The 12090-nt window shown below is 32.0% G+C and overlaps 1 pseudogene; it reads left to right on the top strand.

Moving 5' to 3' along the window:
• The first annotated feature begins 336 nt into the window (after positions 1 to 336).
• On the top strand, positions 337 to 7412 carry LOC128183907 (toll-like receptor 4; annotated as a pseudogene).
• Positions 7413 to 12090: the final 4678 nt, after the last annotated feature.

The following is a 12090-nucleotide window of genomic DNA, read 5'->3' as shown; positions in this document are numbered from 1 at the left end:
GACATGGATTATGGATACAGTTCATATAAAAGAAAACCCGGTTTGCTGTCACATTGACAGCTTTTCACTTGTTACACTTTAACATGAAAAACCAGTTAAAATAATAAATTAATACTGATTGAAATGATAAATTGTAAACTTTTTAAAATATATACAATTATATGTGAATATTGCTCCTCTCCCAATGTTCAGAACTAATAAAACATATAGAATTAGAATGCTACTAAATAATTATAATTATGTGTTTACTAAATAAATGTAGAATACACGTTGATTACATTATTGTATAAATTTTTTATATCAATATAAAGTTGCTTTATATCTGTTTCAGTTGACTTTAAATCTATTGGAAAGAATATGTTTTACAAAGAACGGACTGTTTGTCTGCTTATTACTGGTAAGTTTCAATCTTATATGTATTCTATCATTTATATTTTGAGAACTACAATAACTTTGCTAAAAAAATTGATAAGTTTGAATTTAGGGAGAATACCTACCCACTGGAATTCCCTCGACCCGCGCGCAGAACTTTAAAGTAGATAAAAAAGCAGATAAAAAAACCAAAACATAAAGATCTATTATGGAGGTCGATTTTAAGTGCTATGCGTTAATCTTATGATTAAAAAACTTTCTATTTTAAAAGTATCTGCAACATACACTGACTTTAGCATAATTTTTTTTGAGGTACAGTATTAAAATACAATTGCAATATTTTTTGAATTAAAAAGAAGTTTCATTTCTTCATAGATAGACGCTATCATTAACATACTATAAAATCATTTTGCTCCAATTGTAACATATAATTATCATATATTTTTATCCATCATATGTAAGAAACTGTTACGTATAACGTCAAGTTTTTTAAAGGGATCATCGAATGGTAATAAACAATTAATAGACAATTAACCTGATAATATAATTACAACAAACTATCAGAAAAATAAATGAGAGGTCATCTTATTTAAAATAAAACAATAAGTAAAGAAAATTTTAAAATTAAAGAAAGAATACCCGAATCCAAAAACCGAAATTTAACAAATCAAAAATAAATATTTTTAATTACCGAAATAGATACACTGTAAGTTATGTAAGCAAGCTCAGGGATTACGATAACGATCCTAATGTAATTAAGGCTGGTAGACCACAGATTAGATAAAAAAAGAATAGGTGGTTAAATGAAGGTGGAAAATACAGCATATTTGTAAGGCTTAAAAATAAACATTAGTCACACAGTGTCATAGGAAATAAAATAAGAGCAAATAATAAAACCGGAAATATGCTTAATCAGCTATGTGTATTATATATACACGTATCAGATGGCGTTTCAGATAAAAAGAACTGAATAATCTTTAAAACTACCGTCCTACAAGTTAAACAAACTGATTACGAAATGAAATCTTTGTGTGTGTTTTTTCTCGTCGTTTAAAGAATAAAGACAAAAAAAAAAAAATAAACCCCAATCAGTCTGGATATAATAAAGGGTAATATTATACGAGCCCATGAATTAATATATCGATATTTTTAATTATTTGGAAAGATGCAAGGAATCAGGAATCCTCTTATTTGCTGACTTTCAAGAAGCCTTTGACTGTTGAATGAAAATTTCCTCTTTACTTCTGTCTGGAGGAAATTATATTTTGGTTTGTTTGATGGATCAATATTTTTAATACAATTCCATATTTCTATATTAAAAAATAATGGTTTGATTTCTATAAAAAGTTAGATGTACATTTAAAAAGGTTTTGGACACAGTTGTATTTTATTCCTCTTCGTAATAAAAAAGAAGATTTTGTATTTGCCAACCCTCCCCCCCTACCCCAAAAAAAACAAAACAAAACAAACAAAACCAAAAAAAAGTAGAAGTCAGTAGTGCAAGGGATTTACAGAATAGAAATGCATACAACATGCATATGATAGAACATATCCTGTTAAGGCAAAGTATCACCTGAACAAAATCGTTAAGCATTCTCTATTGAATATTCTATTTGAGGTGCTTTAAAATACTATGGAAAGAAAGACAACTCTTAAAGGTGTAAAATCAGTCTTGAAGCAATTAATTTAGTTTCTTTGGAGCATATTAGAACCATAAGTAATGAAACATTGATTTTGAAAACTAAAGGAATTTGAAAAAATAATTTTAGTCTTGTGAAAGGAAAGAATTGAATAGTGTCAGCTTATAATTCTTTCTTAATCTAAAAGATTCTTTTCATGGCTACTATATTAAAAAAACCCTGAACAAAAACATAAGAAGCGTTAGCAAATTAGGCCCAAACCATTAATTAGAAGCAAAAACAAAGGCAGAATTGGTAATGCAGACTTTGATAAAATAATACCTGAAAATTACTTGTGTTTTTTATCCAAATTTGACAAATCTTTAGAAATGTAATAGACACCTCCTTAAATCACTTTCTTTTAAACTATTACTTATAACCTAATAAGTGTTTTGTTTTGTCGAGGACCTAAAGTTTTATATGTAAACAAAAAAATATCATATAACAATTAAATTTATTTAAGAGACATAGCTCATCAATGTTTGACAAACAAACACATTTTATCAAATAACAATTAAATTTATTTAATGAACATTAAAATCTCAGCAGAGATAAGCAGTTTTTAACAATTATGTTTTGAAGAAAAACAGCCACATTTATTTTTGTAAGTTGATGGGTGGTAACAGAGCAATTGCTGAACAGGGAGGCTGGATGAAGGCTGGTCTTATTTACAGAAATTGATTGAGTACATATGATTTCCTGACCCTCAAAATCAATAAACAGCTCATTCATACATATTTATGTCGGTCAGCTTAAGATCAACATTTTGAATTCCCTAGGGAGAGCCTTATTTTGGTGACAAACAGCGCAAGCTAATGATGCGGGCCCAGACAGAATAGCAGGCTTGTTTAAGTCTGACAATGCTGGCATTAAAGGCAGAATGTTCTTGGTTAAAGGGTCGCCCATCATCATCTTTTCATAATCGTTGACTCTTTGGTACACACTTAAGCTTTGAGCCTATTTATGTCCTGTGACTGCCATCACCTGTGATGGACCAAACGTGGTTTTGACAAAATGTACGCACCGGTTGCTCTAATTGAATGGTTGGTATAGATTTTAGAAAGACCATCTGCTCTACTTATTCTGCTTAGAAATGTGCTGAGTTTTTTCATCAACCCGTGCATTATAAAACCAAACACTGTCTAATTCAACAAACCATTCTTGTGGTCGTTGCCAAAGTCTAAAAAAATGAAAAAGTTTCGACGTGTTAATTTGACAGGCTGAATTTTCATTACTCTCTATTTTTAAGAAATGTGTATTTAAGTGTGTTAAAATTTTAATACAAACAAATATATTCTATTGATTCATAAATCTATTTTGTTTATTTTTGACACTTACTTCTCACACTCTGGATACAACTTTGATAATTATATATATCTCATAGGAGAGTTCTGGGCAAAAATGGATCCTAAAAATATAATTTAATATCCATGTAGAAAGTACACTTAATAACAATTTGCTGTACAACATTTGAATTTGATATTTTTTATATTTTAAAACAGTTCACCTACCTGGCACTTCTGGCATTATTCCTGAAGACGATTCTTTGTCAACTTTATGGTTTTTCGTTAGCTTGTCCATTACGCTTTTCACGTACTTTCGGCGAGTTTAACTTTGAGGGGGGGGGGGTTGTTATCCCGTGCATGTTTCCATTGCCCCTGTGACAGAAGAACAGTTGTACATAAACTGAACTTTGTTGAACAGTCCTTGTGGAGTATTTATGGAGAGGTGCATGCTTGTGTACAGTTTCTGTATATCAGGCTTCGAAATGATGGGATAGTGCTGAACATCCCCCAATTCGACATGTTTTGTCTCAACAAGAGCAGCTTTAAAACAAGTATTACTGTCAGTAAAAGCAGGGTCCTTGATTATGTCATATTTCTTGTTGAATGGTGGACTTTTCAGATGTCGGTTTAGTCCGTGACGGATGCCTGCAAGTGATTTCACCTTGTAGTGACTGCCATCCGCTTTCCTGAGATCCATATAAAATGGCAAAGGCATGCTTCCAGTTTCACGTTGTCAAATGTTTTAAAATCCACCGATTCCCCTTTTTTTTGTAAATATTGTTTAAACACTTTCGCTGCTCCTTTGTTTGATTGTAATGTATTCTCTGAATTGAGCTTAATTCTCTTATTTTTTCGCTCCTCGTCCGTCGTCTTCACGAACCTGGATGCCATTGTATGTAATATTGCGTCACGGGCAAATGGGGATCACTCTAAATATTTTGAGGCTTAAAAAAATTAAGGTATGGTGAAAATCAGCTCAAATAACGTTACGTCCGCCATGTTGCCGTATAAATTTTGACGTTTGCCGTAAAGAGATTTATAAGGCAATCATGTAACGCGATTCATCCAATGACGTCGTAACATTCTAGTCCGAGGCAAAACAAATGTAATTGTATTGCTATATACAAATTTCTTTGAAATGAGTTGTTATATAAATTTATTCATTTGTACAAATTTATATGTATAAATATGTATGATTGTACAAACATGTTGTTCTTGACTTTTTATCAAATTCTTTCTTTTGAAATCGAAAATAATCTTATCGATTATTTGTTTTTTACTTTTTTATTTATGGATAGATAAAACAGTTTTTGAATGTTTCAATCTGTCTTTATGCGTAAGAACATGCACATATAAACCAGAAGTCGGCAACCTGTGTGCATTGTAGGCCATCTCAAGCATTTGTATCACTTTTTACTTTCAGCAGGCAGTATATTTATTGCCATTTCACAAAACTGTCAAATTTCACCATATCTCGATGATTGTGGAAACATGGGATTACTATGGAATTGCAGCGGATCCAATTTAAGCAGATTGCCAACATCGTTTCCCCCCAAGTTAAAGAATCAGAATGTTACTTTTGGATCTCTCCTTCAATCGATTTTCTTCCGTGACAAAGGATACATTTGAGCAGATCGCTTCCTATTCCAACGTGACTTCAGTAATTCTCCATCACAATGAATAACTGTTGTTGGAAATCTAGCATTTCATGGATTATCAAATTTATGCAGTTTAGACCTCTCTAGCTCTAATCTTGAAAAAAATAAGTTCGGTACTGATGCGTTTCGTAATATGTCTAAACTTCAAATTCTCAAAATTCATAAAAACAACTTCCAATATCAAGGTTATCCGGATATTTCACTGTCTAGGCTTCATTCCTTGATATTTTTGAAAATTGACATCTTTAATAAATTTTCTTTCTCAAAAGCATTTCAAAATCTGATAAATTTATCTCAATTAAAATTCAATATCCTAGGTGAGTTTAGCTTGACAAATTTATCTTTTTACGGACTTAACCGTTCCCCTATTCGAAGCATAAATATGGATTTCAAAAATCACGTAAAATGTGACGTAACAGAAGATCTTTTCTGCTCTTTTCCGTATTTAAGCGATGAAATTCTCATAAATTTCGGCGGCAAATGCAACGTATCTATTTCACCTAGGTCTCTTAAATGCTTACAAAACCGTGAGGTTAAAAATATTTTTATGTATGAAAATAAGAAAATTGTTGCAACTGATATAGTTAACCTAGATTATTGGTCAATGGAATTTCTAATCAATATCTGTGTAAGGGCTCTCTCATTGGGAAATAACGGGATAAGTATCGTGAAGACAAATATTTATAACACAACATTATGGAACTGTTTAGAATACCTTGATTTTAGTGGGAATAATATGCATATTGTCGATTTTACAATGGTTATGACTCTTTTAACTCTTCCAAGGATCCGGAACATGAATCTGTGCTGCAACAACAAACCTTCTCGTCAAAACGAATTCAAATACAAGCGACTCCATATTCCAAAAAGAGGTTATACTTCAATTAATATCACATTACCAAAACATTTGGAAGTTCTTGACTTTTCTGAAAATTACATTCATAACGTAAAAAGATTGGTTCCTCAAATTGAAGTAACAGGAGAAAAATTGCAAGAATTGTATCTCCAAAGAACCAATTTCCCTTTTGGCGTTGCACGTATGCTTAACTTTAAGTCTTTGCTTAAACTTGATTTATCAGAAAACAGTTTTAAACGTATTCATTTCAATATTCTTCAACAGGCTCCAAATCTTCGCCATTTTTATGCTGTGAATGTCAGATTAAATGAAACACCTTCATTAATTTCTAAAAACTTATTTTCTAATCTAAAAAATCTATCAACAATCGATATTTCAGAAAATAGTTTGACCTCTTTGCCTAAATCATTACTAAATGATCAAAGACAATCTCTTTTAGAAATTAAACTGGACCTCAATAGGTTTTCAGTGACGCCAAGTTTTTTAATGGAGCTTGAAAATTTAGAAATACTTTCAATTCGATATAACTTACTTTCGAAATTTTCTGAGAGAGATCAAATTTTATTCAAATCATTGAAAAATATATCAATCTACATAGAAGGAAATCCGATCTCCTGTGCATGTCTAAACACTCGGTCTTTGAAATGGATGAAAGATCATCAATATGTATTTTCAGATATAAGCAAAGTTTTATGCGTGGAAAATAAATCTTCTATTGTTAAACTGTTTAACGAACAAACCTGGAGGAAATTTGAGCTGAACTGCCAGACAAACGAATTGCTTATCTTTTCTGTAGGATTACTGGCATTAACAATTTTAACATTATCTATTACCGCTGCTATTAAAAGATATCGCGTTCATTTGGAATATGTCATTCTACGACTTAAAAACAGATGGAAAGGTATTAATCCACAATGTAAAAATGAGTTTCTTTACGATGTGTATGTTTCATACAATGATGCAGATTATTCGTGGATCATTAGAATATTGTATCCGAAATTGAACGTTTTGAACATAAAAACCTGGTTTGGAGATAAGGATTCAATTCCAGGACGTTGGGAATCGGAGGAGATAGTCGGCTGTATTAACGAGAGCAGAAAAGTGATGTTTATTATGAGCGAGAGTTTTCTTGAAAGGGGATGGCACTCGTATGCTGTTCAAATGGCAATAACCCACGCATTTCATAACCAACGTCAAGGATCTATCGTAGTTATCATTAAAGATGGACTTCCTCTGGATAGGCTTCCAAACGAAATCAAAAACATTTGGTGGTGTATTGAGCATTTCAGATGGCCAGAGGATGATAACAGCGACGAATACATACTCTCAAAATTATCAAGTATCCTGAGACCAGACTAGACGTACAGCTTTGCCTTATCAAATAAATGCGTGTCTTCACCTTATGTAGCGATAATTAATACATATCAGTCAGTTAAGCTTGCAAAAAAGTACATTTCTTTCTTTCTCTCTTTTTATATATGTATATTGTAGTGCATTATGTATCTATAATAAAAGTTAAGTTACTTTGACCTACATAAAACAATATCTAATAAAAGTATTTCATATATACTAGTTTAATTTGTTGTTTTTTGGAATATGTGTCTAAGGTACATCTATTGAAACACATCGTATTTTTGTGGACATTTAACAGTAGCTGAAATTACCCTAGTTTTGCTATTCGATCTAATAAAACGCATTCATGCAACTAATCTGAATGATTAATAACTAGAAAAAGAGTATACATTTTTAATCAGTAAACAGTTGAAAGATAAATTGTAAATGCACAATTATTATTTTAATATTAAGCGGATTTATTGCCTTATTTTAAAATGAACAGTGCATTCATCAATTTCCAAAATGAAAAGATAACTTGGTATAAGTTATTAACATTATATAAAATTAACTGTCTGATTTTAGAAAAAAAAATATGGAAAGACTTTAAACGGTTATTTGTAATTGATTTTTAAAAAAATACAATTGCCAGAGAGAGAGAGAGAGAGAGAGAGAGAGAGAGAGAGAGAGAGAGAGAGAGAGAGAGAGAGAGAGAGAGAGAGAGAGAGAGAGAGAGAGAGAGAGAGGGGGGAGAGATATCAGACTTGAATATTATGATTTATTTTACGTAATTGTAAGCTTAAAAGCTTGCAGACAATAATTATTCGTCACTTTGAGGAATCAAAATTATACGTGAAGATGTCATTCTAAAGTTTTACATTTTACATGGATTTCATCATATTTTATACTAATTATCATTACCACATAAATTTTATAACGCAATCGTTTGATCACTTATTTCATAACTACTTTGGTCACAATTAAGGTATTTTAAAATCTAAACAAACTGCTCAATCTAAGTTGCTCCGGTTTCTAAAATCATAAGTCTTAACGTATCACTGGGTGAAAAACTCAGTTTCCGCATGCCAGACACCTTATGGAAACTCTGTTAAAACCCCCAAAAAATTATATTTGGAAACCTGAAGTTTAAATGGGTTAATGCGTTGTGTAAACTTAAGCTGTCCACCATTCCAGGTGGTTTCTGCAGAGGAATATGTTTTTATTTTAGCGCCTTTGGGGCAACTGCCCCTGAGCGCTAACATTAATAGTGCGCCAACGATTTTACATATGTATTAAATTTTTTCAAGCTGCAAAACAATAACGCCAGTCCATTTTTAAGGCTATATAGAAGTGTTCATTTAAATATCAGATGCTGTCGGTTCAGTTTATTTCAACAATTACACAGGTAAACGGCATGGGTTATCGGGTATAAGTGCCTAAACATGGATTAATTAATTCAGTTTTAATTGCTTTTTAATATCTCTCATTAGTACATTGAAAATTGGGCTTCTCCCCATGCCACTTCCATTTAGCGCCTCGAGGTGAAAATGTGATTAAGCGTGGCGATCGTTAACGCTTACAATACATGATTGATCATAATTTCTTTGATCTCTGATTAGTGGATGTAAAGATAACAAGACGAAACCTATTTTTTGTCTTTTTTTAATGTACAACTACTGTGAAAAAGATTCTCTCATGGTCATCGAAACTCATGGTAAATGTAGCATTCGATTTCACTTTTAGTTCATTTTAGAGAGTATTTAAGGAATGTTATCGGAATTTAAGGATTTAAGTGGTAGCCCCAGTGGTAGAAACGCTGGATTATGCTTCTATGTTTCTCAAGTAATCAGCTTCATGAAAATATGACAATCGTGCTCAAATGCATCGAACATGATGTTTGACATTCATTTGGTTTGTGATGTAGATTGAAGTTAGTGGCAAAAGCTGAAGTCGATATTGTTCCATATTTTCCTCATTGTTAGTCTAATGCAACAATATATCTGTGAGCCAATGCTCACTAAAGATACTCCCGCTCTGATGTGAATATGCAAAATTAGCAAAGTCGACATTTAACAGAAAGCTGGCATCCGATTCAGAAATATATCCCACAATATGGCATGCCTAAACAAATAGTGTGTTAAAATTTCAAGCATCTGCGATAAATAGCTGCTGAGAAATCTTTGACGAAAATTTGTTTGAAAATTTTGGCTAAAAATAAACAAAGTACTCATTAAACAGGAAGTTGACGTCCGATTGGTACAAAAATACATCCCACGATATAGCATGCCTATACAAATACTGTGTAAAAATTTCAAGCATCTGCAATAAACAGTTGCTGAGAATTCTTTGATAAAAATTTGTTTGAAAATTTTTGCTTAAAATAAACAGTCGTCATTTAACAGGAATTTGACGCCCGATTGGTACAAAAATATATCCCACAATATGGCATGCCTAAACAAATAGTGTGTTAATATTTCAAGCATCTGCGATAAATACTTGCTGAAAAATCTTTGACGAAAATTTGTTTGAAAATTTTGGTAAAAAAATAAGCAATGTCGTAATTTAACAGGAAGTTGACGTCCGATTGGTACAAAAATAAATTCCAAGATATAGCATGCCTTAACAAACACTGTGTAAAAGTTTCAAATTTTTGTTACGGACGGACAGACAGACAGAAGGACAGACACACAGACACACAAGGGTAAAACAGTATACCCCCTCTCCTTCGGAGCGGGGGTATAAATATCATAATTAGGTAATACTGATGCTTTGTTGATAAACAAATCGGAATGGATGGTGTGAGTTCGATAGCACTCTCATAACAGCGGGGAATTTAAATTTCATGCAAGCAAGCACAATATTTCATACATTTTTCATTGTTCCGGGGGATTTATTGAAAATAAATACGATTTACAATCATAGTTGATGTTAATTAAATGATTCATTGTGCTACATATTTCTTTCCCCTTTAATACATTTTCCCAATACTGTCATATTGGCCAGGCCTAGCTAAGGCCTGACTGAACCTCTGACCCAGTGGCCATGAATTTTTCAACGTTTGCAGTGGACCATATAAAGACCATAATCATGCATGAAGTGTTTTCCAACCTAATAATAAATGAAAGTAAGACGATTTTAAAAAATTAGCTTTTTTGCATATGTACACGCAATTAAGGGTAGAACTTAAGACATGAATTTTATAATTAAGATTCATCTTATCATACAGATTATTGGCATTGTAGTTTTAAAGAAGAAGTTGAAAATGTAAAAGTATTTACGGAGGACGCACATCGACAGAGGAAGACCGACGGAAATAGGTAACCTGGGTGACTCATTTGACCTAAAATCGGAGAGGGCTACATCATTGCAGCTATTTTGGAAAGTTGAAAAAAAATGTAATTCTCCTATTTACAAAAATATTTATCCCATAAAGGGAAAAAGAAACACCAAGGCTCAATGCAAATATCATTAAGAAATCTACAACCAAAAGACTGTTAATAGAAACGTTTTTGCAAATGAAAAAAAATGCAATTATTTGTTTGATAATGATAGGAAAGTGATATCTCCATGTTTGGAACATTCATTACCATCTGTGTTCTCTTTTCAATATTTCTTTATCTAAGAAAAACACCTTTACATATTTACCAGCTTTTAAAAACTTGAACACAACATTTTTCAGGAAGTAATATGTACATCTACATTCTATTTACATATCGAATGTTTCAAATCTATGAACATAAATGCGTACAATGCAATAATATATTTTTGTGTTATGCCTTTTCTAATATGTAAATATTTAAAAGTTCAATTAAAACATAGAAGAGTATATCAATTTCTCAGGAATACAATTATAGATATTTCAAACTATCAGCGATAATAGGAAAATAAACATATGCTAAGACACAGAAAATGTTTATTAAGATACTAAAACATTTGATAAATTCAAGAGTAACGTTTCTTCATTTGTTTCATCTTCCGGCCATCTAAGATGCTCAATCCACCACCATATGTGTTTGAATTCCTTCGGAAGTCTTTCCAGAGGAAGTCCATCTTTAATTATAACCACGATAGATCTCTGACGTTGGTTATGAAATGCGTGCGTTATGGCCATTTGAACAGCATAGGAGGACCATCCAATGTCTAGAAAACTCTCGCTTATAATAAACATCACTTTCCTACTTTCGTTGATACATTTAATTATTTCTTCCGATTGCGAAACTCCTGGAATAGAGTCTCTGACTTTAAACCATGCTTTAATGTTTAAAATTTCTAATTTTGGATTTGAATTGTTTGCAACCCAAGAGGTGTCATCATCATTATAGGAAATGTACACATCATACTGAAAATCTCCTTCTACGCAAACGTGATCGCCTACAGGAATTAACCTTTGTTTTAATCTTAAAATAACATATTCCAAATTAACGTGGTATTTTTTAATAGCAGCTATTATGATCAGTGTTATCAATGTTGATACTATCAATACAATAGAAAAAATTAGCCACTCGGTGGCCTGACAATCAAGTTCAAATTTCCGCCATTTCGATTCGTTGAATAATTCATCAGTAGCGCTTTTACTCCCCACACATTTAGTATTAAAAAGATCCGCAAATAAGTGTTGGTGATCTTTCATCCATTTCAAAGACTGAATTTTTGAGCATGTGCATGAAATCGGATTTCCCTCTAGATATATTAAAACATCGGTCAATGATTCAAATAATTTTTGGTCTTCCTCGTTGATGTTCGATATCAAGTTGTATCGTACATAAAGAGCCTTTAGATTTGTTAACTGCTTAAGAGAACTTGAAAGGTAAGAAAACATATTATGGTCTAAATAAAGTTTCTCTAAAGATTGCTTTTGGTCGCTCAGTAATCTCTGTGGTAAAAAAGTTAAGCTGTTTTGTGAAATA

This window comes from Crassostrea angulata, chromosome 5 (genome assembly GCF_025612915.1).
Source record: "Crassostrea angulata isolate pt1a10 chromosome 5, ASM2561291v2, whole genome shotgun sequence".
In the NCBI taxonomy this organism is placed as follows: domain Eukaryota; kingdom Metazoa; phylum Mollusca; class Bivalvia; order Ostreida; family Ostreidae; genus Magallana; species Magallana angulata.
The sequence above is the reverse complement of the archived record's forward strand: the minus strand, read 5'-3'. Positions and strand labels throughout refer to the sequence as shown.